This window comes from Phoxinus phoxinus (genome assembly GCF_949152265.1).
Source record: "Phoxinus phoxinus genome assembly, chromosome: 5".
Taxonomy (NCBI): Eukaryota; Metazoa; Chordata; class Actinopteri; order Cypriniformes; family Leuciscidae; genus Phoxinus; species Phoxinus phoxinus.
Genome location: NC_136880.1, coordinates 11,781,114 through 11,808,642, shown reverse-complemented (window position 1 = coordinate 11,808,642; position 27,529 = coordinate 11,781,114).

Below are 27,529 nucleotides of genomic sequence, written 5' to 3'. Positions count from 1 at the left end.
ATTGTGCTCTGCACGCGTGGGTTCGAATCCCATCCTCGTCGTTTGATGTCTTTAGTGTATCGAGAGAGCCCAGTGCGCGTTGCGAAGGTGTTCAAAGTCCCTTGCTGCCAACTTTAACGACATCATCCTTAAAATAGCTGCAGAAACACACCACAGCCCTGCTTCAAGCAGATGTGTAGGCGATTGACGAGGTGGCCGAGTGGTTAAGGCGATGGACTGCTAATCCATTGTGCTCTGCATGCGTGGGTTCGAATCCCATCCTCGTCGTTTGATGTCTTTAGTGTTTCGAGAGAGCCAAGTGCGCGTTGCGAAGGCGTTCAAACTACCTTGCTGCCAACTTTAACTACATCACCCTAAAAATAGCTGTAGAAACACACCACAGCCCTGCTTTAAGCAGCAGCGCAGGCGATTGACGAGGTGGCCGAGTGGTTAAGGCGATGGACTGCTAATCCATTGTGCTCTGCACGCGTGGGTTCGAATCCCATCCTCGTCGTTTGATGTCTTTAGTGTTTCGAGAGAGCCAAGTGCGCGTTGCGAAGGCATTCAAAGTACCTTGCTGCCAACTTTAACGACATCACCCTAAAAATAGCTGCAGAAACACACCACAGCCCTGCTTCGGGCAGACGTGCAGGCGAGTGACGAGGTGGCCGAGTGGTTAAGGCGATGGACTGCTAATCCATTGTGCTCTGCACGCGTGGGTTCGAATCCCATCCTCGTGGTTCAATGTCGTTACTGCTCAAGAGAGTCAAGTGCGATTTGCAAATCACTTTGCTGCCAACTGTAACTTCATCATACTAAAAATAGCTGTGGAAAAACACCACCGGCAGGTGAGCGGCTCAGTGGTTAAGGTGATGGACTGCTAATCCATTGTGCTCTGCGCGCTTGGGTTCGAGTCCCAATCTTGGTGTTTAGTTTCACAGAGAGCCTAGTGAAAAGGTCAAGGGCAGGGGTACCGCTCATGGTGAGCTTCAGCAGAACTTCATTTTAATTATAGCTGCAGAAAAAGCTCATGTTCACTTCTGAAAACATTGTTGAGGTCAGGATTAATACAAGAGGCCCTCTGGTGCATGGATATGACCATTAGAAATGCAAAAACACATTCTAGGGGACGTCCGAATACTGGCTACATGAGCCTTCTTCAAGATCATGCTTTTGTCATCACGTAAAATAAGCAAAAGCACAACGATTTTTTCCAACAAATCACAAAGTCTCCTAAGAGACCGACAAAAATTGCACAGGCTGACTATATTTCAAGTCATCCCAGCAGGGTATTGGGTAAAGTTTTCAACCAGCAAAGATCACGTCTCGGATGAGCCTCATAGACTACGATATTGCCACTGCGAAAGAATGCCGGTGAAGGTACCGATGTCTCCCATGCTTTTATCTGGACATGGAACGACAGGGTGGTATCAAGCTTTCAGCTGCCATGTAATCAGCCTTTTGGCACTGACGGCTGCATGGTGTGTCTACCAAACAGGTGAGTGATATGCACAAAAAGGTTTATTCATTGTTCTCTCTTCACTCAAATAACAAAAAGTGCACTGCTTTCGTAATTTTGGGGGGAGAGACGTATTGGTATTCCTGCTAGCAAAGGGGGTAGTTATAACGCTCAATCTCCAAGAACATGTTTGAGTTCGGGATCGATTCTACGAGCCCCCTATGAGGTTGGGTAGGATAATGAAGAGTGCAAGGACAATGCAAATATATATTCTGAGAGAGGTCAAATGCAAGCTATGCTGCCATTTTCTTGACCCATGCGTTCTCTCTAGGTTTTTTTCCAACAAAGCAGAAGCAGCACACAAAAGAAACATCTCCCTCTATCAACACAGTTGTGAGTCTCCTAACCCATAGAACCCAATGCCAGCCGAAGGGTTACCTCTCTCATCAGCCCAACCTTTTACAACACATTATGGTGAACTTTATCGCCGTCATGTTAATGAGAGCGGTTGAAAAGCACCAAAATACCGCTTCCGACACCTGGAGATGTGTGACGAGGTGGCCGAGTGGTTAAGGCGATGGACTGCTAATCCATTGTGCTCTGCACGCGTGGGTTCGAATCCCATCCTCGTCGTTTGATGTCTTTAGTGTATCGAGAGAGCCCAGTGCGCGTTGCGAAGGTGTTCAAAGTACCTTGCTGCCAACTTTAACGACATCATCCTTAAAATAGCTGCAGAAACACACCACAGCCCTGCTTCGGGCAGACGTGCAGGCGAGTGACGAGGTGGCCGAGTGGTTAAGGCGATGGACTGCTAATCCATTGTGCTCTGCACGCGTGGGTTCGAATCCCATCCTCGTCGTTTGATGTCTTTAGTGTTTCGAGAGAGCCAAGTGCGCGTTGCGAAGGCATTCAAAGTACCTTGCTGCCAACTTTAACGACATCACCCTAAAAATAGATGCAGAAACACACCTCAGCCCTGCTTCGGGCAGACGTGCAGGCGAGTGACGAGGTGGCCGAGTGGTTAAGGCGATGGACTGCTAATCCATTGTGCTCTGCACGCGTGGGTTCGAATCCCATCCTCGTCGTTCAATGTCGTTACTGCTCAAGAGAGTCAAGTGCGATTTGCAAATCACTTTGCTTCCAACTGTAACTTCATCATACTAAAAATAGCTGTGGAAAAACACCACCGGCAGGTGAGCGGCTCAGTGGTTAAGGTGATGGACTGCTAATCCATTGTGCTCTGCGCGCTTGGGTTCGAGTCCCAATCTTGGTGTTTAGTTTCACAGAGAGCCTAGTGAAAAGGTCAAGGGCAGGGGTACCGCTCATGGTGAGCTTCAGCAGAACTTCATTTTAATTATAGCTGCAGAAAAAGCTCATGTTCACTTCTGAAAACATTGTTGAGGTCAGGATTAATACAAGAGGCCCTCTGGTGCATGGATATGACCATTAGAAATGCAAAAACACATTCTAGGGGACGTCCGAATACTGGCTACATGAGCCTTCTTCAAGATCATGCTTTTGTCATCACGTAAAATAAGCAAAAGCACAACTATTTTTTCCAACAAATCACAAAGTCTCCTAAGAGACCGACAAAAATTGCACAGGCTGACTATATTTCAAGTCATCCCAGCGGGGTATTGGGTAAAGTTTTCAACCAGCAAAGATCACGTCTCGGATGAGCCTCATAGACTACGATATTGCCGCTGCGAAAGAATGCCGGTGAAGGTACCGATGTCTCCCATGCTTTTATCTGGACATGGAACGACAGGGTGGTATCAAGCTTTCAGCTGCCATGTAATCAGCCTTTTGGCACTGACGGCTGCATGGTGTGTCTACCAAACAGGTGAGTGATATGCACAAAAAGGTTTATTCATTGTTCTCTCTTCACTCAAATAACAAAAAGTGCACTGCTTTCGTAATTTTGGGGGGAGAGACGTATTGGTATTCCTGCTAGCAAAGGGGGTAGTTATAACGCTCAATCTCCAAGAACATGTTTGAGTTCGGGATCGATTCTACGAGCCCCCTATGAGGTTGGGTAGGATAATGAAGAGTGCAAGGACAATGCAAATATATATTCTGAGAGAGGTCAAATGCAAGCTATGCTGCCATTTTCTTGACCCATGCGTTCTCTCTAGGTTTTTTTCCAACAAAGCAGAAGCAGCACACAAAAGAAACATCTCCCTCTATCAACACAGTTGTGAGTCTCCTAACCCATAGAACCCAATGCCAGCCGAAGGGTTACCTCTCTCATCAGCCCAACCTTTTACAACACATTATGGTGAACTTTATCGCCGTCATGTTAATGAGAGCGGTTGAAAAGCACCAAAATACCGCTTCCGACACGTGACGAGGTGGCCGAGTGGTTAAGGCGATGGACTGCTAATCCATTGTGCTCTGCACGCGTGGGTTCGAATCCCATCCTCGTCGTTTGATGTCTTTAGTGTATCGAGAGAGCCCAGTGCGCGTTGCGAAGGTGTTCAAAGTCCCTTGCTGCCAACTTTAACGACATCATCCTTAAAATAGCTGCAGAAACACACCACAGCCCTGCTTCAAGCAGATGTGTAGGCGATTGACGAGGTGGCCGAGTGGTTAAGGCGATGGACTGCTAATCCATTGTGCTCTGCATGCGTGGGTTCGAATCCCATCCTCGTCGTTTGATGTCTTTAGTGTTTCGAGAGAGCCAAGTGCGCGTTGCGAAGGCGTTCAAACTACCTTGCTGCCAACTTTAACTACATCACCCTAAAAATAGCTGTAGAAACACACCACAGCCCTGCTTTAAGCAGCAGCGCAGGCGATTGACGAGGTGGCCGAGTGGTTAAGGCGATGGACTGCTAATCCATTGTGCTCTGCACGCGTGGGTTCGAATCCCATCCTCGTCGTTTGATGTCTTTAGTGTTTCGAGAGAGCCAAGTGCGCGTTGCGAAGGCATTCAAAGTACCTTGCTGCCAACTTTAACGACATCACCCTAAAAATAGCTGCAGAAACACACCACAGCCCTGCTTCGGGCAGACGTGCAGGCGAGTGACGAGGTGGCCGAGTGGTTAAGGCGATGGACTGCTAATCCATTGTGCTCTGCACGCGTGGGTTCGAATCCCATCCTCGTGGTTCAATGTCGTTACTGCTCAAGAGAGTCAAGTGCGATTTGCAAATCACTTTGCTGCCAACTGTAACTTCATCATACTAAAAATAGCTGTGGAAAAACACCACCGGCAGGTGAGCGGCTCAGTGGTTAAGGTGATGGACTGCTAATCCATTGTGCTCTGCGCGCTTGGGTTCGAGTCCCAATCTTGGTGTTTAGTTTCACAGAGAGCCTAGTGAAAAGGTCAAGGGCAGGGGTACCGCTCATGGTGAGCTTCAGCAGAACTTCATTTTAATTATAGCTGCAGAAAAAGCTCATGTTCACTTCTGAAAACATTGTTGAGGTCAGGATTAATACAAGAGGCCCTCTGGTGCATGGATATGACCATTAGAAATGCAAAAACACATTCTAGGGGACGTCCGAATACTGGCTACATGAGCCTTCTTCAAGATCATGCTTTTGTCATCACGTAAAATAAGCAAAAGCACAACGATTTTTTCCAACAAATCACAAAGTCTCCTAAGAGACCGACAAAAATTGCACAGGCTGACTATATTTCAAGTCATCCCAGCAGGGTATTGGGTAAAGTTTTCAACCAGCAAAGATCACGTCTCGGATGAGCCTCATAGACTACGATATTGCCACTGCGAAAGAATGCCGGTGAAGGTACCGATGTCTCCCATGCTTTTATCTGGACATGGAACGACAGGGTGGTATCAAGCTTTCAGCTGCCATGTAATCAGCCTTTTGGCACTGACGGCTGCATGGTGTGTCTACCAAACAGGTGAGTGATATGCACAAAAAGGTTTATTCATTGTTCTCTCTTCACTCAAATAACAAAAAGTGCACTGCTTTCGTAATTTTGGGGGGAGAGACGTATTGGTATTCCTGCTAGCAAAGGGGGTAGTTATAACGCTCAATCTCCAAGAACATGTTTGAGTTCGGGATCGATTCTACGAGCCCCCTATGAGGTTGGGTAGGATAATGAAGAGTGCAAGGACAATGCAAATATATATTCTGAGAGAGGTCAAATGCAAGCTATGCTGCCATTTTCTTGACCCATGCGTTCTCTCTAGGTTTTTTTCCAACAAAGCAGAAGCAGCACACAAAAGAAACATCTCCCTCTATCAACACAGTTGTGAGTCTCCTAACCCATAGAACCCAATGCCAGCCGAAGGGTTACCTCTCTCATCAGCCCAACCTTTTACAACACATTATGGTGAACTTTATCGCCGTCATGTTAATGAGAGCGGTTGAAAAGCACCAAAATACCGCTTCCGACACCTGGAGATGTGTGACGAGGTGGCCGAGTGGTTAAGGCGATGGACTGCTAATCCATTGTGCTCTGCACGCGTGGGTTCGAATCCCATCCTCGTCGTTTGATGTCTTTAGTGTATCGAGAGAGCCCAGTGCGCGTTGCGAAGGTGTTCAAAGTACCTTGCTGCCAACTTTAACGACATCATCCTTAAAATAGCTGCAGAAACACACCACAGCCCTGCTTCAAGCCGATGTGTAGGCGATTGACGAGGTGGCCGAGTGGTTAAGGCGATGGACTGCTAATCCATTGTGCTCTGCACGCGTGGGTTCGAATCCCATCCTCGTCGTTTGATGTCTTTAGTGTATCGAGAGAGCCCAGTGCGCGTTGCGAAGGTGTTCAAAGTCCCTTGCTGCCAACTTTAACGACATCATCCTTAAAATAGCTGCAGAAACACACCACAGCCCTGCTTCAAGCAGATGTGTAGGCGATTGACGAGGTGGCCGAGTGGTTAAGGCGATGGACTGCTAATCTATTGTGCTCTGCATGCGTGGGTTCGAATCCCATCCTCGTCGTTTGATGTCTTTAGTGTTTCGAGAGAGCCAAGTGCGCGTTGCGAAGGCGTTCAAACTACCTTGCTGCCAACTTTAACGACATCACCCTAAAAATAGCTGCAGAAACACACCACAGCCCTTCTTCGGGCAGACGTGCAGGCCATTGACGAGGTGGCCGAGTGGTTAAGGCGATGGACTGCTAATCCATTGTGCTCTGCACGCGTGGGTTCGAATCCCATCCTCTTCGTTCAATGTCGTTACTGCTCAAGAGAGTCAAGTGCGATTTGCAAATCACTTTGCTGCCAACTGTAACTTCATCATACTAAAAATAGCTGTGGAAAAACACCACCGGCAGGTGAGCGGCTCAGTGGTTAAGGTGATGGACCTTAACCAGTAATGCTAATCCATTGTGCTCTGCGCGCTTGGGTTCGAGTCCCAATCTTGGTGTTTAGTTTCACAGAGAGCCTAGTGAAAAGGTCAAGGGCAGGGGTACCGCTCATGGTGAGCTTCAGCAGAACTTCATTTTAATTATAGCTGCAGAAAAAGCTCATGTTCACTTCTGAAAACATTGTTGAGGTCAGGATTAATACAAGAGGCCCTCTGGTGCATGGATATGACCATTAGAAATGCAAAAACACATTCTAGGGGACGTCCGAATACTGGCTACATGAGCCTTCTTCAAGATCATGCTTTTGTCATCACGTAAAATAAGCAAAAGCACAACTATTTTTTCCAACAAATCACAAAGTCTCCTAAGAGACCGACAAAAATTGCACAGGCTGACTATATTTCAAGTCATCCCAGCGGGGTATTGGGTAAAGTTTTCAACCAGCAAAGATCACATCTCGGATGAGCCTCATAGACTACGATATTGCCGCTGCGAAAGAATGCCGGTGAAGGTACCGATGTCTCCCATGCTTTTATCTGGACATGGAACGACAGGGTGGTATCAAGCTTTCAGCTGCCATGTAATCAGCCTTTTGGCACTGACGGCTGCATGGTGTGTCTACCAAACAGGTGAGTGATATGCACAAAAAGGTTTATTCATTGTTCTCTCTTCACTCAAATAACAAAAAGTGCACTGCTTTCGTAATTTTGGGGGGAGAGACGTATTGGTATTCCTGCTAGCAAAGGGGGTAGTTATAACGCTCAATCTCCAAGAACATGTTTGAGTTCGGGATCGATTCTACGAGCCCCCTATGAGGTTGGGTAGGATAATGAAGAGTGCAAGGACAATGCAAATATATATTCTGAGAGAGGTCAAATGCAAGCTATGCTGCCATTTTCTTGACCCATGCGTTCTCTCTAGGTTTTTTTCCAACAAAGCAGAAGCAGCACACAAAAGAAACATCTCCCTCTATCAACACAGTTGTGAGTCTCCTAACCCATAGAACCCAATGCCAGCCGAAGGGTTACCTCTCTCATCAGCCCAACCTTTTACAACACATTATGGTGAACTTTATCGCCGTCATGTTAATGAGAGCGGTTGAAAAGCACCAAAATACCGCTTCCGACACCTGGAGATGTGTGACGAGGTGGCCGAGTGGTTAAGGCGATGGACTGCTAATCTATTGTGCTCTGCACGCGTGGGTTCGAATCCCATCCTCGTCGTTTGATGTCTTTAGTGTATCGAGAGAGCCCAGTGCGCGTTGCGAAGGTGTTCAAAGTACCTTGCTGCCAACTTTAACGACATCATCCTTAAAATAGCTGCAGAAACACACCACAGCCCTGCTTCAAGCCGATGTGTAGGCGATTGACGAGGTGGCCGAGTGGTTAAGGCGATGGACTGCTAATCCATTGTGCTCTGCACGCGTGGGTTCGAATCCCATCCTCGTCGTTTGATGTCTTTAGTGTTTCGAGAGAGCCAAGTGCGCGTTGCGAAGGCGTTCAAAGTACCTTGCTGCCAACTTTAACGACATCATCCTTAAAATAGCTGTAGAAACACACCACAGCCCTGCTTTAAGCAGCAGCGCAGGCGATTGACGAGGTGGCCGAGTGGTTAAGGCGATGGACTGCTAATCCATTGTGCTCTGCACGCGTGGGTTCAAATCCCATCCTCGTCGTTCAATGTCGTTACTGCTAAAGAGAGTCAAGTGCGATTTGCAAATCACTTTGCTGCCAACTGTAACTTCATCATACTAAAAATAGCTGTGGAAAAACACCACTGGCAGGTGAGCGGCTCAGTGGTTAAGGTGATGGACTGCTAATCCATTGTGCTCTGCGCGCTTGGGTTCGAGTCCCAATCTTGGTGTTTAGTTTCACAGAGAGCCTAGTGAAAAGGTCAAGGGCAGGGGTACCGCTCATGGTGAGCTTCAGCAGAACTTCATTTTAATTATAGCTGCAGAAAAAGCTCATGTTCACTTCTGAAAACATTGTTGAGGTCAGGATTAATACAAGAGGCCCTCTGGTGCATGGATATGACCATTAGAAATGCAAAAACACATTCTAGGGGACGTCCGAATACTGGCTACATGAGCCTTCTTCAAGATCATGCTTTTGTCATCACGTAAAATAAGCAAAAGCACAACTATTTTTTCCAACAAATCACAAAGTCTCCTAAGAGACCGACAAAAATTGCACAGGCTGACTATATTTCAAGTCATCCCAGCGGGGTATTGGGTAAAGTTTTCAACCAGCAAAGATCACGTCTCGGATGAGCCTCATAGACTACGATATTGCCGCTGCGAAAGAATGCCGGTGAAGGTACCGATGTCTCCCATGCTTTTATCTGGACATGGAACGACAGGGTGGTATCAAGCTTTCAGCTGCCATGTAATCAGCCTTTTGGCACTGACGGCTGCATGGTGTGTCTACCAAACAGGTGAGTGATATGCACAAAAAGGTTTATTCATTGTTCTCTCTTCACTCAAATAACAAAAAGTGCACTGCTTTCGTAATTTTGGGGGGAGAGACGTATTGGTATTCCTGCTAGCAAAGGGGGTAGTTATAACGCTCAATCTCCAAGAACATGTTTGAGTTCGGGATCGATTCTACGAGCCCCCTATGAGGTTGGGTAGGATAATGAAGAGTGCAAGGACAATGCAAATATATATTCTGAGAGAGGTCAAATGCAAGCTATGCTGCCATTTTCTTGACCCATGCGTTCTCTCTAGGTTTTTTTCCAACAAAGCAGAAGCAGCACACAAAAGAAACATCTCCCTCTATCAACACAGTTGTGAGTCTCCTAACCCATAGAACCCAATGCCAGCCGAAGGGTTACCTCTCTCATCAGCCCAACCTTTTACAACACATTATGGTGAACTTTATCGCCGTCATGTTAATGAGAGCGGTTGAAAAGCACCAAAATACCGCTTCCAACACGTGACGAGGTGGCCGAGTGGTTAAGGCGATGGACTGCTAATCCATTGTGCTCTGCACGCGTGGGTTCGAATCCCATCCTCGTCGTTTGATGTCTTTAGTGTATCGAGAGAGCCCAGTGCGCGTTGCGAAGGTGTTCAAAGTCCCTTGCTGCCAACTTTAACGACATCATCCTTAAAATAGCTGCAGAAACACACCACAGCCCTGCTTCAAGCAGATGTGTAGGCGATTGACGAGGTGGCCGAGTGGTTAAGGCGATGGACTGCTAATCCATTGTGCTCTGCACGCGTGGGTTCGAATCCCATCCTCGTCGTTTGATGTCTTTAGTGTTTCGAGAGAGCCAAGTGCGCGTTGCGAAGGCGTTCAAACTACCTTGCTGCCAACTTTAACGACATCACCCTAAAAATAGCTGCAGAAACACACCACAGCCCTTCTTCGGGCAGACGTGCAGGCGATTGACGAGGTGGCCGAGTGGTTAAGGCGATGGACTGCTAATCCATTGTGCTCTGCACGCGTGGGTTCGAATCCCATCCTCTTCGTTCAATGTCGTTACTGCTCAAGAGAGTCAAGTGCGATTTGCAAATCACTTTGCTGCCAACTGTAACTTCATCATACTAAAAATAGCTGTGGAAAAACACCACCGGCAGGTGAGCGGCTCAGTGGTTAAGGTGATGGACCTTAACCAGTAATGCTAATCCATTGTGCTCTGCGCGCTTGGGTTCGAGTCCCAATCTTGGTGTTTAGTTTCACAGAGAGCCTAGTGAAAAGGTCAAGGGCAGGGGTACCGCTCATGGTGAGCTTCAGCAGAACTTCATTTTAATTATAGCTGCAGAAAAAGCTCATGTTCACTTCTGAAAACATTGTTGAGGTCAGGATTAATACAAGAGGCCCTCTGGTGCATGGATATGACCATTAGAAATGCAAAAACACATTCTAGGGGACGTCCGAATACTGGCTACATGAGCCTTCTTCAAGATCATGCTTTTGTCATCACGTAAAATAAGCAAAAGCACAACTATTTTTTCCAACAAATCACAAAGTCTCCTAAGAGACCGACAAAAATTGCACAGGCTGACTATATTTCAAGTCATCCCAGCGGGGTATTGGGTAAAGTTTTCAACCAGCAAAGATCACGTCTCGGATGAGCCTCATAGACTACGATATTGCCGCTGCGAAAGAATGCCGGTGAAGGTACCGATGTCTCCCATGCTTTTATCTGGACATGGAACGACAGGGTGGTATCAAGCTTTCAGCTGCCATGTAATCAGCCTTTTGGCACTGACGGCTGCATGGTGTGTCTACCAAACAGGTGAGTGATATGCACAAAAAGGTTTATTCATTGTTCTCTCTTCACTCAAATAACAAAAAGTGCACTGCTTTCGTAATTTTGGGGGGAGAGACGTATTGGTATTCCTGCTAGCAAAGGGGGTAGTTATAACGCTCAATCTCCAAGAACATGTTTGAGTTCGGGATCGATTCTACGAGCCCCCTATGAGGTTGGGTAGGATAATGAAGAGTGCAAGGACAATGCAAATATATATTCTGAGAGAGGTCAAATGCAAGCTATGCTGCCATTTTCTTGACCCATGCGTTCTCTCTAGGTTTTTTTCCAACAAAGCAGAAGCAGCACACAAAAGAAACATCTCCCTCTATCAACACAGTTGTGAGTCTCCTAACCCATAGAACCCAATGCCAGCCGAAGGGTTACCTCTCTCATCAGCCCAACCTTTTACAACACATTATGGTGAACTTTATCGCCGTCATGTTAATGAGAGCGGTTGAAAAGCACCAAAATACCGCTTCCAACACGTGACGAGGTGGCCGAGTGGTTAAGGCGATGGACTGCTAATCCATTGTGCTCTGCACGCGTGGGTTCGAATCCCATCCTCGTCGTTTGATGTCTTTAGTGTATCGAGAGAGCCCAGTGCGCGTTGCGAAGGTGTTCAAAGTCCCTTGCTGCCAACTTTAACGACATCATCCTTAAAATAGCTGCAGAAACACACCACAGCCCTGCTTCAAGCAGATGTGTAGGCGATTGACGAGGTGGCCGAGTGGTTAAGGCGATGGACTGCTAATCCATTGTGCTCTGCACGCGTGGGTTCGAATCCCATCCTCGTCGTTTGATGTCTTTAGTGTTTCGAGAGAGCCAAGTGCGCGTTGCGAAGGCGTTCAAACTACCTTGCTGCCAACTTTAACGACATCACCCTAAAAATAGCTGCAGAAACACACCACAGCCCTTCTTCGGGCAGACGTGCAGGCGATTGACGAGGTGGCCGAGTGGTTAAGGCGATGGACTGCTAATCCATTGTGCTCTGCACGCGTGGGTTCGAATCCCATCCTCTTCGTTCAATGTCGTTACTGCTCAAGAGAGTCAAGTGCGATTTGCAAATCACTTTGCTGCCAACTGTAACTTCATCATACTAAAAATAGCTGTGGAAAAACACCACCGGCAGGTGAGCGGCTCAGTGGTTAAGGTGATGGACCTTAACCAGTAATGCTAATCCATTGTGCTCTGCGCGCTTGGGTTCGAGTCCCAATCTTGGTGTTTAGTTTCACAGAGAGCCTAGTGAAAAGGTCAAGGGCAGGGGTACCGCTCATGGTGAGCTTCAGCAGAACTTCATTTTAATTATAGCTGCAGAAAAAGCTCATGTTCACTTCTGAAAACATTGTTGAGGTCAGGATTAATACAAGAGGCCCTCTGGTGCATGGATATGACCATTAGAAATGCAAAAACACATTCTAGGGGACGTCCGAATACTGGCTACATGAGCCTTCTTCAAGATCATGCTTTTGTCATCACGTAAAATAAGCAAAAGCACAACTATTTTTTCCAACAAATCACAAAGTCTCCTAAGAGACCGACAAAAATTGCACAGGCTGACTATATTTCAAGTCATCCCAGCGGGGTATTGGGTAAAGTTTTCAACCAGCAAAGATCACGTCTCGGATGAGCCTCATAGACTACGATATTGCCGCTGCGAAAGAATGCCGGTGAAGGTACCGATGTCTCCCATGCTTTTATCTGGACATGGAACGACAGGGTGGTATCAAGCTTTCAGCTGCCATGTAATCAGCCTTTTGGCACTGACGGCTGCATGGTGTGTCTACCAAACAGGTGAGTGATATGCACAAAAAGGTTTATTCATTGTTCTCTCTTCACTCAAATAACAAAAAGTGCACTGCTTTCGTAATTTTGGGGGGAGAGACGTATTGGTATTCCTGCTAGCAAAGGGGGTAGTTATAACGCTCAATCTCCAAGAACATGTTTGAGTTCGGGATCGATTCTACGAGCCCCCTATGAGGTTGGGTAGGATAATGAAGAGTGCAAGGACAATGCAAATATATATTCTGAGAGAGGTCAAATGCAAGCTATGCTGCCATTTTCTTGACCCATGCGTTCTCTCTAGGTTTTTTTCCAACAAAGCAGAAGCAGCACACAAAAGAAACATCTCCCTCTATCAACACAGTTGTGAGTCTCCTAACCCATAGAACCCAATGCCAGCCGAAGGGTTACCTCTCTCATCAGCCCAACCTTTTACAACACATTATGGTGAACTTTATCGCCGTCATGTTAATGAGAGCGGTTGAAAAGCACCAAAATACCGCTTCCGACACCTGGAGATGTGTGACGAGGTGGCCGAGTGGTTAAGGCGATGGACTGCTAATCCATTGTGCTCTGCACGCGTGGGTTCGAATCCCATCCTCGTCGTTTGATGTCTTTAGTGTATCAAGAGAGCCCAGTGCGCGTTGCGAAGGTGTTCAAAGTACCTTGCTGCCAACTTTAACGACATCATCCTTAAAATAGCTGCAGAAACACACCACAGCCCTGCTTCGGGCAGACGTGCAGGCGAGTGACGAGGTGGCCGAGTGGTTAAGGCGATGGACTGCTAATCCATTGTGCTCTGCACGCGTGGGTTCGAATCCCATCCTCGTCGTTTGATGTCTTTAGTGTTTCGAGAGAGCCAAGTGCGCGTTGCGAAGGCATTCAAAGTACCTTGCTGCCAACTTTAACGACATCACCCTAAAAATAGATGCAGAAACACACCTCAGCCCTGCTTCGGGCAGACGTGCAGGCGAGTGACGAGGTGGCCGAGTGGTTAAGGCGATGGACTGCTAATCCATTGTGCTCTGCACGCGTGGGTTCGAATCCCATCCTCGTCGTTCAATGTCGTTACTGCTCAAGAGAGTCAAGTGCGATTTGCAAATCACTTTGCTTCCAACTGTAACTTCATCATACTAAAAATAGCTGTGGAAAAACACCACCGGCAGGTGAGCGGCTCAGTGGTTAAGGTGATGGACTGCTAATCCATTGTGCTCTGCGCGCTTGGGTTCGAGTCCCAATCTTGGTGTTTAGTTTCACAGAGAGCCTAGTGAAAAGGTCAAGGGCAGGGGTACCGCTCATGGTGAGCTTCAGCAGAACTTCATTTTAATTATAGCTGCAGAAAAAGCTCATGTTCACTTCTGAAAACATTGTTGAGGTCAGGATTAATACAAGAGGCCCTCTGGTGCATGGATATGACCATTAGAAATGCAAAAACACATTCTAGGGGACGTCCGAATACTGGCTACATGAGCCTTCTTCAAGATCATGCTTTTGTCATCACGTAAAATAAGCAAAAGCACAACTATTTTTTCCAACAAATCACAAAGTCTCCTAAGAGACCGACAAAAATTGCACAGGCTGACTATATTTCAAGTCATCCCAGCGGGGTATTGGGTAAAGTTTTCAACCAGCAAAGATCACGTCTCGGATGAGCCTCATAGACTACGATATTGCCGCTGCGAAAGAATGGCGGTGAAGGTACCGATGTCTCGCATGCTTTTATCTGGACATGGAACGACAGGGTGGTATCAAGCTTTCAGCTGCCATGTAATCAGCCTTTTGGCACTGACGGCTGCATGGTGTGTCTACCAAACAGGTGAGTGATATGCACAAAAAGGTTTATTCATTGTTCTCTCTTCACTCAAATAACAAAAAGTGCACTGCTTTCGTAATTTTGGGGGGAGAGACGTATTGGTATTCCTGCTAGCAAAGGGGGTAGTTATAACGCTCAATCTCCAAGAACATGTTTGAGTTCGGGATCGATTCTACGAGCCCCCTATGAGGTTGGGTAGGATAATGAAGAGTGCAAGGACAATGCAAATATATATTCTGAGAGAGGTCAAATGCAAGCTATGCTGCCATTTTCTTGACCCATGCGTTCTCTCTAGGTTTTTTTCCAACAAAGCAGAAGCAGCACACAAAAGAAACATCTCCCTCTATCAACACAGTTGTGAGTCTCCTAACCCATAGAACCCAATGCCAGCCGAAGGGTTACCTCTCTCATCAGCCCAACCTTTTACAACACATTATGGTGAACTTTATCGCCGTCATGTTAATGAGAGCGGTTGAAAAGCACCAAAATACCGCTTCCGACACCTGGAGATGTGTGACGAGGTGGCCGAGTGGTTAAGGCGATGGACTGCTAATCCATTGTGCTCTGCACGCATGGGTTCGAATCCCATCCTCGTCGTTTGATGTCTTTAGTGTATCGAGAGAGCCCAGTGCGCGTTGCGAAGGTGTTCAAAGTACCTTGCTGCCAACTTTAACGACATCATCCTTAAAATAGCTGCAGAAACACACCACAGCCCTGCTTCGGGCAGACGTGCAGGCGAGTGACGAGGTGGCCGAGTGGTTAAGGCGATGGACTGCTAATCCATTGTGCTCTGCACGCGTGGGTTCGAATCCCATCCTCGTCGTTTGATGTCTTTAGTGTTTCGAGAGAGCCAAGTGCGCGTTGCGAAGGCATTCAAAGTACCTTGCTGCCAACTTTAACGACATCACCCTAAAAATAGATGCAGAAACACACCTCAGCCCTGCTTCGGGCAGACGTGCAGGCGAGTGACGAGGTGGCCGAGTGGTTAAGGCGATGGACTGCTAATCCATTGTGCTCTGCACGCGTGGGTTCGAATCCCATCCTCGTCGTTCAATGTCGTTACTGCTCAAGAGAGTCAAGTGCGATTTGCAAATCACTTTGCTTCCAACTGTAACTTCATCATACTAAAAATAGCTGTGGAAAAACACCACCGGCAGGTGAGCGGCTCAGTGGTTAAGGTGATGGACTGCTAATCCATTGTGCTCTGCGCGCTTGGGTTCGAGTCCCAATCTTGGTGTTTAGTTTCACAGAGAGCCTAGTGAAAAGGTCAAGGGCAGGGGTACCGCTCATGGTGAGCTTCAGCAGAACTTCATTTTAATTATAGCTGCAGAAAAAGCTCATGTTCACTTCTGAAAACATTGTTGAGGTCAGGATTAATACAAGAGGCCCTCTGGTGCATGGATATGACCATTAGAAATGCAAAAACACATTCTAGGGGACGTCCGAATACTGGCTACATGAGCCTTCTTCAAGATCATGCTTTTGTCATCACGTAAAATAAGCAAAAGCACAACTATTTTTTCCAACAAATCACAAAGTCTCCTAAGAGACCGACAAAAATTGCACAGGCTGACTATATTTCAAGTCATCCCAGCGGGGTATTGGGTAAAGTTTTCAACCAGCAAAGATCACGTCACGGATGAGCCTCATAGACTACGATATTGCCGCTGCGAAAGAATGGCGGTGAAGGTACCGATGTCTCCCATGCTTTTATCTGGACATGGAACGACAGGGTGGTATCAAGCTTTCAGCTGCCATGTAATCAGCCTTTTGGCACTGACGGCTGCATGGTGTGTCTACCAAACAGGTGAGTGATATGCACAAAAAGGTTTATTCATTGTTCTCTCTTCACTCAAATAACAAAAAGTGCACTGCTTTCGTAATTTTGGGGGGAGAGACGTATTGGTATTCCTGCTAGCAAAGGGGGTAGTTATAACGCTCAATCTCCAAGAACATGTTTGAGTTCGGGATCGATTCTACGAGCCCCCTATGAGGTTGGGTAGGATAATGAAGAGTGCAAGGACAATGCAAATATATATTCTGAGAGAGGTCAAATGCAAGCTATGCTGCCATTTTCTTGACCCATGCGTTCTCTCTAGGTTTTTTTCCAACAAAGCAGAAGCAGCACACAAAAGAAACATCTCCCTCTATCAACACAGTTGTGAGTCTCCTAACCCATAGAACCCAATGCCAGCCGAAGGGTTACCTCTCTCATCAGCCCAACCTTTTACAACACATTATGGTGAACTTTATCGCCGTCATGTTAATGAGAGCGGTTGAAAAGCACCAAAATACCGCTTCCGACAGCTGGAGATGTGTGACGAGGTGGCCGAGTGGTTAAGGCGATGGACTGCTAATCCATTGTGCTCTGCACGCGTGGGTTCGAATCCCATCCTCGTCGTTTTATGTCTTTAGTGTATCGAGAGAGCCCAGTGCGCGTTGCGAAGGTGTTCAAAGTACCTTGCTGCCAACTTTAACGACATCATCCTTAAAATAGCTGCAGAAACACACCACAGCCCTGCTTCGGGCAGACGTGCAGGCGAGTGACGAGGTGGCCGAGTGGTTAAGGCGATGGACTGCTAATCCATTGTGCTCTGCACGCGTGGGTTCGAATCCCATCCTCGTCGTTTGATGTCTTTAGTGTTTCGAGAGAGCCAAGTGCGCGTTGCGAAGGCATTCAAAGTACCTTGCTGCCAACTTTAACGACATCACCCTAAAAATAGCTGCAGAAACACACCTCAGCCCTGCTTCGGGCAGACGTGCAGGCGAGTGACGAGGTGGCCGAGTGGTTAAGGCGATGGACTGCTAATCCATTGTGCTCTGCACGCGTGGGTTCGAATCCCATCCTCGTCGTTCAATGTCGTTACTGCTCAAGAGAGTCAAGTGCGATTTGCAAATCACTTTGCTTCCAACTCTAACTTCATCATACTAAAAATAGCTGTGGAAAAACACCACCGGCAGGTGAGCGGCTCAGTGGTTAAGGTGATGGACTGCTAATCCATTGTGCTCTGCGCGCTTGGGTTCGAGTCCCAATCTTGGTGTTTAGTTTCACAGAGAGCCTAGTGAAAAGGTCAAGGGCAGGGGTACCGCTCATGGTGAGCTTCAGCAGAACTTCATTTTAATTATAGCTGCAGAAAAAGCTCATGTTCACTTCTGAAAACATTGTTGAGGTCAGGATTAATACAAGAGGCCCTCTGGTGCATGGATATGACCATTAGAAATGCAAAAACACATTCTAGGGGACGTCCGAATACTGGCTACATGAGCCTTCTTCAAGATCATGCTTTTGTCATCACGTAAAATAAGCAAAAGCACAACTATTTTTTCCAACAAATCACAAAGTCTCCTAAGAGACCGACAAAAATTGCACAGGCTGACTATATTTCAAGTCATCCCAGCGGGGTATTGGGTAAAGTTTTCAACCAGCAAAGATCACGTCTCGGATGAGCCTCATAGACTACGATATTGCCGCTGCGAAAGAATGCCGGTGAAGGTACCGATGTCTCCCATGCTTTTATCTGGACATGGAACGACAGGGTGGTATCAAGCTTTCAGCTGCCATGTAATCAGCCTTTTGGCACTGACGGCTGCATGGTGTGTCTACCAAACAGGTGAGTGATATGCACAAAAAGGTTTATTCATTGTTCTCTCTTCACTCAAATAACAAAAAGTGCACTGCTTTCGTAATTTTGGGGGGAGAGACGTATTGGTATTCCTGCTAGCAAAGGGGGTAGTTATAACGCTCAATCTCCAAGAACATGTTTGAGTTCGGGATCGATTCTACGAGCCCCCTATGAGGTTGGGTAGGATAATGAAGAGTGCAAGGACAATGCAAATATATATTCTGAGAGAGGTCAAATGCAAGCTATGCTGCCATTTTCTTGACCCATGCGTTCTCTCTAGGTTTTTTTCCAACAAAGCAGAAGCAGCACACAAAAGAAACATCTCCCTCTATCAACACAGTTGTGAGTCTCCTAACCCATAGAACCCAATGCCAGCCGAAGGGTTACCTCTCTCATCAGCCCAACCTTTTACAACACATTATGGTGAACTTTATCGCCGTCATGTTAATGAGAGCGGTTGAAAAGCACCAAAATACCGCTTCCGACACCTGGAGATGTGTGACGAGGTGGCCGAGTGGTTAAGGCGATGGACTGCTAATCCATTGTGCTCTGCACGCGTGGGTTCGAATCCCATCCTCGTCGTTTTATGTCTTTAGTGTATCGAGAGAGCCCAGTGCGCGTTGCGAAGGTGTTCAAAGTACCTTGCTGCCAACTTTAACGACATCATCCTTAAAATAGCTGCAGAAACACACCACAGCCCTGCTTCGGGCAGACGTGCAGGCGAGTGACGAGGTGGCCGAGTGGTTAAGGCGATGGACTGCTAATCCATTGTGCTCTGCACGCGTGGGTTCGAATCCCATCCTCGTCGTTTGATGTCTTTAGTGTTTCGAGAGAGCCAAGTGCGCGTTGCGAAGGCATTCAAAGTACCTTGCTGCCAACTTTAACGACATCACCCTAAAAATAGCTGCAGAAACACACCTCAGCCCTGCTTCGGGCAGACGTGCAGGCGAGTGACGAGGTGGCCGAGTGGTTAAGGCGATGGACTGCTAATCCATTGTGCTCTGCACGCGTGGGTTCGAATCCCATCCTCGTCGTTCAATGTCGTTACTGCTCAAGAGAGTCAAGTGCGATTTGCAAATCACTTTGCTTCCAACTGTAACTTCATCATACTAAAAATAGCTGTGGAAAAACACCACCGGCAGGTGAGCGGCTCAGTGGTTAAGGTGATGGACTGCTAATCCATTGTGCTCTGCGCGCTTGGGTTCGAGTCCCAATCTTGGTGTTTAGTTTCACAGAGAGCCTAGTGAAAAGGTCAAGGGCAGGGGTACCGCTCATGGTGAGCTTCAGCAGAACTTCATTTTAATTATAGCTGCAGAAAAAGCTCATGTTCACTTCTGAAAACATTGTTGAGGTCAGGATTAATACAAGAGGCCCTCTGGTGCATGGATATGACCATTAGAAATGCAAAAACACATTCTAGGGGACGTCCGAATACTGGCTACATGAGCCTTCTTCAAGATCATGCTTTTGTCATCACGTAAAATAAGCAAAAGCACAACTATTTTTTCCAACAAATCACAAAGTCTCCTAAGAGACCGACAAAAATTGCACAGGCTGACTATATTTCAAGTCATCCCAGCGGGGTATTGGGTAAAGTTTTCAACCAGCAAAGATCACGTCTCGGATGAGCCTCATAGACTACGATATTGCCGCTGCGAAAGAATGCCGGTGAAGGTACCGATGTCTCCCATGCTTTTATCTGGACATGGAACGACAGGGTGGTATCAAGCTTTCAGCTGCCATGTAATCAGCCTTTTGGCACTGACGGCTGCATGGTGTGTCTACCAAACAGGTGAGTGATATGCACAAAAAGGTTTATTCATTGTTCTCTCTTCACTCAAATAACAAAAAGTGCACTGCTTTCGTAATTTTGGGGGGAGAGACGTATTGGTATTCCTGCTAGCAAAGGGGGTAGTTATAACGCTCAATCTCCAAGAACATGTTTGAGTTCGGGATCGATTCTACGAGCCCCCTATGAGGTTGGGTAGGATAATGAAGAGTGCAAGGACAATGCAAATATATATTCTGAGAGAGGTCAAATGCAAGCTATGCTGCCATTTTCTTGACCCATGCGTTCTCTCTAGGTTTTTTTCCAACAAAGCAGAAGCAGCACACAAAAGAAACATCTCCCTCTATCAACACAGTTGTGAGTCTCCTAACCCATAGAACCCAATGCCAGCCGAAGGGTTACCTCTCTCATCAGCCCAACCTTTTACAACACATTATGGTGAACTTTATCGCCGTCATGTTAATGAGAGCGGTTGAAAAGCACCAAAATACCGCTTCCGACACCTGGAGATGTGTGACGAGGTGGCCGAGTGGTTAAGGCGATGGACTGCTAATCCATTGTGCTCTGCACGCGTGGGTTCGAATCCCATCCTCGTCGTTTGATGTCTTTAGTGTATCGAGAGAGCCCAGTGCGCGTTGCGAAGGTGTTCAAAGTACCTTGCTGCCAACTTTAACGACATCATCCTTAAAATAGCTGCAGAAACACACCACAGCCCTGCTTCGGGCAGACATGCAGGCGAGTGACGAGGTGGCCGAGTGGTTAAGGCGATGGACTGCTAATCCATTGTGCTCTGCACGCGTGGGTTCGAATCCCATCCTCGTCGTTTGATGTCTTTAGTGTTTCGAGAGAGCCAAGTGCGCGTTGCGAAGGCATTCAAAGTACCTTGCTGCCAACTTTAACGACATCACCCTAAAAATAGATGCAGAAACACACCTCAGCCCTGCTTCGGGCAGACGTGCAGGCGAGTGACGAGGTGGCCGAGTGGTTAAGGCGATGGACTGCTAATCCATTGTGCTCTGCACGCGTGGGTTCGAATCCCATCCTCGTCGTTCAATGTCGTTACTGCTCAAGAGAGTCAAGTGCGATTTGCAAATCACTTTGCTTCCAACTGTAACTTCATCATACTAAAAATAGCTGTGGAAAAACACCACCGGCAGGTGAGCGGCTCAGTGGTTAAGGTGATGGACTGCTAATCCATTGTGCTCTGCGCGCTTGGGTTCGAGTCCCAATCTTGGTGTTTAGTTTCACAGAGAGCCTAGTGAAAAGGTCAAGGGCAGGGGTACCGCTCATGGTGAGCTTCCGCAGAACTTCATTTTAATTATAGCTGCAGAAAAAGCTCATGTTTACTTCTGAAAACATTGTTGAGGTCAGGATTAATACAAGAGGCCCTCTGGTGCATGGATATGACCATTAGAAATGCAAAAACACATTCTAGGGGACGTCCGAATACTGGCTACATGAGCCTTCTTCAAGATCATGCTTTTGTCATCACGTAAAATAAGCAAAAGCACAACTATTTTTTCCAACAAATCACAAAGTCTCCTAAGAGACCGACAAAAATTGCACAGGCTGACTATATTTCAAGTCATCCCAGCGGGGTATTGGGTAAAGTTTTCAACCAGCAAAGATCACGTCTCGGATGAGCCTCATAGACTACGATATTGCCGCTGCGAAAGAATGCCGGTGAAGGTACCGATGTCTCCCATGCTTTTATCTGGACATGGAACGACAGGGTGGTATCAAGCTTTCAGCTGCCATGTAATCAGCCTTTTGGCACTGACGGCTGCATGGTGTGTCTACCAAACAGGTGAGTGATATGCACAAAAAGGTTTATTCATTGTTCTCTCTTCACTCAAATAACAAAAAGTGCACTGCTTTCGTAATTTTGGGGGGAGAGACGTATTGGTATTCCTGCTAGCAAAGGGGGTAGTTATAACGCTCAATCTCCAAGAACATGTTTGAGTTCGGGATCGATTCTACGAGCCCCCTATGAGGTTGGGTAGGATAATGAAGAGTGCAAGGACAATGCAAATATATATTCTGAGAGAGGTCAAATGCAAGCTATGCTGCCATTTTCTTGACCCATGCGTTCTCTCTAGGTTTTTTTCCAACAAAGCAGAAGCAGCACACAAAAGAAACATCTCCCTCTATCAACACAGTTGTGAGTCTCCTAACCCATAGAACCCAATGCCAGCCGAAGGGTTACCTCTCTCATCAGCCCAACCTTTTACAACACATTATGGTGAACTTTATCGCCGTCATGTTAATGAGAGCGGTTGAAAAGCACCAAAATACCGCTTCCGACACGTGACGAGGTGGCCGAGTGGTTAAGGCGATGGACTGCTAATCCATTGTGCTCTGCACGCGTGGGTTCGAATCCCATCCTCGTCGTTTGATGTCTTTAGTGTATCGAGAGAGCCCAGTGCGCGTTGCGAAGGTGTTCAAAGTCCCTTGCTGCCAACTTTAACGACATCATCCTTAAAATAGCTGCAGAAACACACCACAGCCCTGCTTCAAGCAGATGTGTAGGCGATTGACGAGGTGGCTGAGTGGTTAAGGCGATGGACTGCTAATCCATTGTGCTCTGCATGCGTGGGTTCGAATCCCATCCTCGTCGTTTGATGTCTTTAGTGTTTCGAGAGAGCCAAGTGCGCGTTGCGAAGGCGTTCAAACTACCTTGCTGCCAACTTTAACTACATCACCCTAAAAATAGCTGTAGAAACACACCACAGCCCTGCTTTAAGCAGCAGCGCAGGCGATTGACGAGGTGGCCGAGTGGTTAAGGCGATGGACTGCTAATCCATTGTGCTCTGCACGCGTGGGTTCGAATCCCATCCTCGTCGTTTGATGTCTTTAGTGTTTCGAGAGAGCCAAGTGCGCGTTGCGAAGGCATTCAAAGTACCTTGCTGCCAACTTTAACGACATCACCCTAAAAATAGCTGCAGAAACACACCACAGCCCTGCTTCGGGCAGACGTGCAGGCGAGTGACGAGGTGGCCGAGTGGTTAAGGCGATGGACTGCTAATCCATTGTGCTCTGCACGCGTGGGTTCGAATCCCATCCTCGTCGTTCAATGTCGTTACTGCTCAAGAGAGTCAAGTGCGATTTGCAAATCACTTTGCTGCCAACTGTAACTTCATCATACTAAAAATAGCTGTGGAAAAACACCACCGGCAGGTGAGCGGCTCAGTGGTTAAGGTGATGGACTGCTAATCCATTGTGCTCTGCGCGCTTGGGTTCGAGTCCCAATCTTGGTGTTTAGTTTCACAGAGAGCCTAGTGAAAAGGTCAAGGGCAGGGGTACCGCTCATGGTGAGCTTCAGCAGAACTTCATTTTAATTATAGCTGCAGAAAAAGCTCATGTTCACTTCTGAAAACATTGTTGAGGTCAGGATTAATACAAGAGGCCCTCTGGTGCATGGATATGACCATTAGAAATGCAAAAACACATTCTAGGGGACGTCCGAATACTGGCTACATGAGCCTTCTTCAAGATCATGCTTTTGTCATCACGTAAAATAAGCAAAAGCACAACGATTTTTTCCAACAAATCACAAAGTCTCCTAAGAGACCGACAAAAATTGCACAGGCTGACTATATTTCAAGTCATCCCAGCGGGGTATTGGGTAAAGTTTTCAACCAGCAAAGATCACGTCTCGGATGAGCCTCATAGACTACGATATTGCCGCTGCGAAAGAATGCCGGTGAAGGTACCGATGTCTCCCATGCTTTTATCTGGACATGGAACGACAGGGTGGTATCAAGCTTTCAGCTGCCATGTAATCAGCCTTTTGGCACTGACGGCTGCATGGTGTGTCTACCAAACAGGTGAGTGATATGCACAAAAAGGTTTATTCATTGTTCTCTCTTCACTCAAATAACAAAAAGTGCACTGCTTTCGTAATTTTGGGGGGAGAGACGTATTGGTATTCCTGCTAGCAAAGGGGGTAGTTATAACGCTCAATCTCCAAGAACATGTTTGAGTTCGGGATCGATTCTACGAGCCCCCTATGAGGTTGGGTAGGATAATGAAGAGTGCAAGGACAATGCAAATATATATTCTGAGAGAGGTCAAATGCAAGCTATGCTGCCATTTTCTTGACCCATGCGTTCTCTCTAGGTTTTTTTCCAACAAAGCAGAAGCAGCACACAAAAGAAACATCTCCCTCTATCAACACAGTTGTGAGTCTCCTAACCCATAGAACCCAATGCCAGCCGAAGGGTTACCTCTCTCATCAGCCCAACCTTTTACAACACATTATGGTGAACTTTATCGCCGTCATGTTAATGAGAGCGGTTGAAAAGCACCAAAATACCGCTTCCGACACCTGGAGATGTGTGACGAGGTGGCCGAGTGGTTAAGGCGATGGACTGCTAATCCATTGTGCTCTGCACGCGTGGGTTCGAATCCCATCCTCGTCGTTTGATGTCTTTAGTGTATCGAGAGAGCCCAGTGCGCGTTGCGAAGGTGTTCAAAGTACCTTGCTGCCAACTTTAACGACATCATCCTTAAAATAGCTGCAGAAACACACCACAGCCCTGCTTCAAGCCGATGTGTAGGCGATTGACGAGGTGGCCGAGTGGTTAAGGCGATGGACTGCTAATCCATTGTGCTCTGCACGCGTGGGTTCGAATCCCATCCTCGTCGTTTGATGTCTTTAGTGTATCGAGAGAGCCCAGTGCGCGTTGCGAAGGTGTTCAAAGTCCCTTGCTGCCAACTTTAACGACATCATCCTTAAAATAGCTGCAGAAACACACCACAGCCCTGCTTCAAGCAGATGTGTAGGCGATTGACGAGGTGGCCGAGTGGTTAAGGCGATGGACTGCTAATCCATTGTGCTCTGCATGCGTGGGTTCGAATCCCATCCTCGTCGTTTGATGTCTTTAGTGTTTCGAGAGAGCCAAGTGCGCGTTGCGAAGGCGTTCAAACTACCTTGCTGCCAACTTTAACGACATCACCCTAAAAATAGCTGCAGAAACACACCACAGCCCTTCTTCGGGCAGACGTGCAGGCCATTGACGAGGTGGCCGAGTGGTTAAGGCGATGGACTGCTAATCCATTGTGCTCTGCACGCGTGGGTTCGAATCCCATCCTCTTCGTTCAATGTCGTTACTGCTCAAGAGAGTCAAGTGCGATTTGCAAATCACTTTGCTGCCAACTGTAACTTCATCATACTAAAAATAGCTGTGGAAAAACACCACCGGCAGGTGAGCGGCTCAGTGGTTAAGGTGATGGACCTTAACCAGTAATGCTAATCCATTGTGCTCTGCGCGCTTGGGTTCGAGTCCCAATCTTGGTGTTTAGTTTCACAGAGAGCCTAGTGAAAAGGTCAAGGGCAGGGGTACCGCTCATGGTGAGCTTCAGCAGAACTTCATTTTAATTATAGCTGCAGAAAAAGCTCATGTTCACTTCTGAAAACATTGTTGAGGTCAGGATTAATACAAGAGGCCCTCTGGTGCATGGATATGACCATTAGAAATGCAAAAACACATTCTAGGGGACGTCCGAATACTGGCTACATGAGCCTTCTTCAAGATCATGCTTTTGTCATCACGTAAAATAAGCAAAAGCACAACTATTTTTTCCAACAAATCACAAAGTCTCCTAAGAGACCGACAAAAATTGCACAGGCTGACTATATTTCAAGTCATCCCAGCGGGGTATTGGGTAAAGTTTTCAACCAGCAAAGATCACATCTCGGATGAGCCTCATAGACTACGATATTGCCGCTGCGAAAGAATGCCGGTGAAGGTACCGATGTCTCCCATGCTTTTATCTGGACATGGAACGACAGGGTGGTATCAAGCTTTCAGCTGCCATGTAATCAGCCTTTTGGCACTGACGGCTGCATGGTGTGTCTACCAAACAGGTGAGTGATATGCACAAAAAGGTTTATTCATTGTTCTCTCTTCACTCAAATAACAAAAAGTGCACTGCTTTCGTAATTTTGGGGGGAGAGACGTATTGGTATTCCTGCTAGCAAAGGGGGTAGTTATAACGCTCAATCTCCAAGAACATGTTTGAGTTCGGGATCGATTCTACGAGCCCCCTATGAGGTTGGGTAGGATAATGAAGAGTGCAAGGACAATGCAAATATATATTCTGAGAGAGGTCAAATGCAAGCTATGCTGCCATTTTCTTGACCCATGCGTTCTCTCTAGGTTTTTTTCCAACAAAGCAGAAGCAGCACACAAAAGAAACATCTCCCTCTATCAACACAGTTGTGAGTCTCCTAACCCATAGAACCCAATGCCAGCCGAAGGGTTACCTCTCTCATCAGCCCAACCTTTTACAACACATTATGGTGAACTTTATCGCCGTCATGTTAATGAGAGCGGTTGAAAAGCACCAAAATACCGCTTCCGACACCTGGAGATGTGTGACGAGGTGGCCGAGTGGTTAAGGCGATGGACTGCTAATCTATTGTGCTCTGCACGCGTGGGTTCGAATCCCATCCTCGTCGTTTGATGTCTTTAGTGTATCGAGAGAGCCCAGTGCGCGTTGCGAAGGTGTTCAAAGTACCTTGCTGCCAACTTTAACGACATCATCCTTAAAATAGCTGCAGAAACACACCACAGCCCTGCTTCAAGCCGATGTGTAGGCGATTGACGAGGTGGCCGAGTGGTTAAGGCGATGGACTGCTAATCCATTGTGCTCTGCACGCGTGGGTTCGAATCCCATCCTCGTCGTTTGATGTCTTTAGTGTTTCGAGAGAGCCAAGTGCGCGTTGCGAAGGCGTTCAAAGTACCTTGCTGCCAACTTTAACGACATCATCCTTAAAATAGCTGTAGAAACACACCACAGCCCTGCTTTAAGCAGCAGCGCAGGCGATTGACGAGGTGGCCGAGTGGTTAAGGCGATGGACTGCTAATCCATTGTGCTCTGCACGCGTGGGTTCAAATCCCATCCTCGTCGTTCAATGTCGTTACTGCTAAAGAGAGTCAAGTGCGATTTGCAAATCACTTTGCTGCCAACTGTAACTTCATCATACTAAAAATAGCTGTGGAAAAACACCACCGGCAGGTGAGCGGCTCAGTGGTTAAGGTGATGGACTGCTAATCCATTGTGCTCTGCGCGCTTGGGTTCGAGTCCCAATCTTGGTGTTTAGTTTCACAGAGAGCTTAGTGAAAAGGTCAAGGGCAGGGGTACCGCTCATGGTGAGCTTCAGCAGAACTTCATTTTAATTATAGCTGCAGAAAAAGCTCATGTTCACTTCTGAAAACATTGTTGAGGTCAGGATTAATACAAGAGGCCCTCTGGTGCATGGATATGACCATTAGAAATGCAAAAACACATTCTAGGGGACGTCCGAATACTGGCTACATGAGCCTTCTTCAATATCATGCTTTTGTCATCACGTAAAATAAGCAAAAGCACAACTATTTTTTCCAACAAATCACAAAGTCTCCTAAGAGACCAACAAAAATTGCACAGGCTGACTATATTTCAAGTCATCCCAGCGGGGTATTGGGTAAAGTTTTCAACCAGCAAAGATCACGTCTCGGATGAGCCTCATAGACTACGATATTGCCGCTGCGAAAGAATGCCGGTGAAGGT